The 4441-nt window shown below is 33.2% G+C and overlaps 1 long non-coding RNA gene across 1 annotated transcript; it reads right to left on the reverse strand.

Annotated features, from left to right (window-relative positions):
- Positions 1-608: 608 nt before the first annotated feature.
- LOC147509231 (uncharacterized) lies at positions 609-2585 on the reverse strand. Its single transcript, XR_015216521.1, has 4 exons — positions 2420-2585; positions 2243-2324; positions 1866-1936; positions 609-872 (listed from the first exon to the last, which is right to left on the reverse strand). It is a non-coding gene; the product is annotated as an uncharacterized LOC147509231 (long non-coding RNA).
- Positions 2586-4441: the final 1856 nt, after the last annotated feature.

Below are 4441 nucleotides of genomic sequence, written 5' to 3' on the forward strand. Positions count from 1 at the left end.
CGATTAGCGTAGAATAGATCGTAATATTCTATTCCATCACTACACCAAAAAAGGCGTTTACCAACAGCTATATCTGTTACTTATATTTTTACTAATGGTTATATCCGTTAGTTCTGGAGTGTCACTGTCACTTAGGCCAAATTTAGTAACGGATACAACCGTTACTTAAATTAATTTTAGTAACGGTTATATCCGTTACTATAATTCTTTGTAACGGATAGTCAACTGTTGATAGCCCTTTAATCTTTTCATTTCTAACGGATGTATGTGTTAGTAAAGTTTGGCGCCGCTTCAGTTACTTTTTAGCGGGAAAACAATTTTCGTATGTCACGAATATATCCGTTAGTAATATGTGTCACTTGCTATTAATAACGATTTTTGTAACGGAAATATCTGTTACTAAACTTTTGTTAGTAAAATAAAATTAATTTTTTTCCCCGGTCAAAATTTTTCCACCCTACACATCTAGCTCTAGCATATATGAATACTCCATCTTATAGAGATATCACATCCCACAAACTTAACTAACATATAATAACAAGAAACAAAAACATTAATCAATTAAACATTATTATAAAAACATAGACGTACCAATCCAAAATCCAATTTACAAATCAAACTTATATAGAAATGACTTCAGTTAACTTAATCTTGGGATGTCTAATATATTGTCATAAAAGATCCTATTGTATTGGTCGTCACTGCTCATCTGTTATTGCTCTCTCAAGTGTTCCTCAATCAGTTTCAGGGGTTCGCTTGATGAACTGCCCCTGGCCTTGTCTAACTCATTTATGTGCTACTCAAGCCAATGTTGGTCAGAACATTAATCCATCTGTATTCAATTGGTGCAATGTCATAAGCACGAGCAACCTCTTCATGAGTACATGCAACATACAAGTAATCGATTAAGACATATGCAATTAAAGGAATAAAACAAAGTAACAAGTGAATAACATGAAAAAAAAAACATCTAAATTCAATACTAAAGGAATAAAGCCACAATCCAAATCCCAATTTACAAACCAAACATAATTAAAAATAACTTAACATAATCGTATCCATCTAAAGTTACATGACAGGAGAAGACAAACACTAAAAATGTCACATTGGTCTCAACAATACAGAAAAGGGCAATGAAACATAAGGGAACCAGTGTCCTTGAACCTAGAAACTAAGCCACACAATGGAACTACGGAACTAGTGCCTGTCAAATGGATTCTCTTGTGATTCAAATGTGAATATATTAATATAAATATAAAGTTACACAATAAAGTTTCCACCATGAGGAACAAAAGGGGATCTTACTACACTTTAGGGAAATCTAAAGTATAATTGATCCAGATTTTCCAATTTTGTAACAAATGTTGGTCTTTCATCACTCCACACAAAATCATACGGATTCTCTTGTGATTCCACTAGCATATTTGCAAGAATCAAATATCTACCACAGAGGAGACAAGAAGATGGCACAACATAAGGGAAGATCAACTTATGACAACAATATTGTCTTCCTAGAATGAAAGTAACAAATTTGGAAAATGGAATGCTAGAGCACAAAGCCAAAGTGCAACAAATACTTGTAAACATTCTGGACTACGAGATAGCTTGACCTGTTTGTTGGCTCACACATATTTAGTAAATATTTAGTAATTAAGTAAAACATTAACATCCAGATGACACAATTCAATAGTAAGTATAATCCTTAGCCACTTAATACAACAACATACTCAACATATGAGGAATATGATAGGAACAACCGATTCCTATTTTATGAACCTAGCATGCATCAAATGAAAATGACATTCTTTTTAACATAAATGTAACGAAGTTGAAATTAAATAGCTAGATGGAAAAAAAAAACTTACCAGGGGTTTTACTAATTGCTCCAAATATCCCTTCATTATCCAATTTGGTTGTTGCCATTTGCACCACAATCCTACATACAAAAGAGGGCTTGATTATGTATAACATGGTAAATCATGACATGTAACGAATAAAAATAATTGTAAACTGGAGAGTTATTTAATTTTCTACTAAACATGCCATGTACTCTAAAGGTCCAAGCCATGACAACACAATGACATTAGGCAAAACGCAAGCACAAATCCCATAGAACGAAAACAACTAAGTTCTAATGGTTCTTTACTAAGTCTTGAAACATGCATAGGATCAGATCAGGAAGAGTAAGCCCAATATCAAAACAAAGTACAAGAGAAAAAACCATGTTCCAACACAAATTCACCTTTTGTATCCCATGATACATAAGACTATATCCTATTGCTGATCGGGCAGTACTTGCTTCTCCATACGTCATCTATTTGTACCTTTAAGTACAAAGTATAAATAAAAATTAGGATAATGAAATTTCAATTATGAACATAGAAACAAAAAATGCAAAAAAATTGGAATGTAAACATACTCTCCAACTGTTCTGTTCCGTCCACTCGAATTCATGTGCCCAAATTTTGTTATCTTGGAATGTTTCAATTGCGGGCCTATGTTAACAATAGTATAGACAGTGTTTTCAAAGTTTCAATTCAAGTAAATGCAGTAGTAGATAATTATTTTGAGGAAAGATCAATGGTATAATTAAACTAAAACAATTTAGATGAGTGGCGAGAAGAACAAAAGAATATACTCACACAAAATTGTCATGCAAAGTTCCAATTTCAGAATGGTACTAACAAGCTTCAACGAAGAGCATGCTAATTTAAATCAAGAAACGATATATTAACCAACAGACACAAGGAAACAACTAGGAGCTATTAGTTAAAAACCTAAAAAGTAATCTTACCTTGACATGTCTTACCTGTCTTTCTGTGAAATTAATCTTTCTTGTAATTATCGCAGATACCAAAATCAGTACAGAAACAGAAACATAACAATCAGCAAATCATTCAGATTGAACTTTAATGTAATTATCGCAGATACCAAAATCAGTACAGAAACAGAAACATAACAATCAGCAAATCATTCAGATTGAACTTTAATTACGTGTTTCACAAAGTAATTTGCATTTATCTGTTTAATTTTACTTCAATTAAAACTTGACATTCATACTTCCTTTCACTTCAATAAATACTTAAAAAATCCCAACACAATACTTGGTGGAAGACAGTTATTAAAAGTGCATCCACCCATGAGTGCACACATGGGCTTGAAGTGTCATGTCAATCAATTGTTTAACCATTAATTAAAAAATCACTTACGAAGAAAGAAAAACACCAAACTTCATACCTGCATTTCCGTACCACATCCTCAAAGCTATTTCAATCATGCAAGCCTTTTGTAGTCTCCACCAAAGCCTGCCTTCGTCATGTATGCCGGGGTTCAAGATTTAAAGGGTAGACTAGACCTAAATATGTATTTTTTGAACATGGCTAGTTATTTATTAATATATAGTACAAAGAATGTCCAAGGGAGAAGAGCATGTTAATTATCACACCTAATCAATTATAGTAACAACTTGATGAACATATAAATAAATTCCAGTAGTTTTGGTGTAGTGTTTTAGCTGATAGTTTGGTCATTGGTAGGTGTGGTTTTCACTAACCAATAAGCAATAAGCAATAAGGGAATCTAGCTAGCTTACTGCCTAGCCATCTCAGCTTTTTTATGGTGCATATCTGCAACTGCCTTTCTCTCGTTGTCATCTGATAAACTGTACCAAGTAAAAATGAAGTGATAAAACCACTTACACAAACAAAACAAAAAACAGCTTTGGCGCTTAACAGCCCCTTTGCTTTGGTTCGGTCGAGATATAGTAGCTCGGAATGGAGCAAAGAAACTCAACCTTATTTTTAAATTTATTGAACTGAAAGGCACGACAATTCATAATAGAATAAGCTAGTGGTATTCTTACCTAGGAACTAGAGCAGACGTAAAGAAGCAGATAAAGATTGTTGCGTCTTCGTCTTCTATTACCTTCTAGCCAGTTAATGGCAGTCCTAAAAGAGATTCTATTACTTCTGAGTTCATTTTATATGAACAAAGACAAATTCCTCCGGATGTCAGACACGATCGAAGGAATGATCAAAGCGCCCTAGCTGACTACTAAATATGTCTCACCTAGAGTTTGACATGGAAAGGTCAATGCCTGCCCGACTGCACCTGAGGGTTGTTTAGCACAAAATAAAGGATGCCAGTAGAACCCTATAGACATTAGGATGACATTGCAAAAGATTCAGGCCATACAAATCACTCGAGTCGACAATTTTTTGTTATTTGTTATCTTATTATGTCTAAGTAACAAAAATTCATTGGCAAAAACAATCCCATGAATATTTTGAAACATGATATATAAACTAATAAGATTTCAAAGAGAACGAGAATGTGAATAACAAAAAGTAGAAGAGATGGAAATGACACCAAAAGAAATTGAACATAAAGATATAGAAAATAAAAAATTAATGCAAAATTTTTAACTACAGCTAGATAGGTC

This window comes from Coptis chinensis, chromosome 3 (assembly GCF_015680905.1).
Source record: "Coptis chinensis isolate HL-2020 chromosome 3, ASM1568090v1, whole genome shotgun sequence".
Classification (NCBI taxonomy): domain Eukaryota; kingdom Viridiplantae; phylum Streptophyta; class Magnoliopsida; order Ranunculales; family Ranunculaceae; genus Coptis; species Coptis chinensis.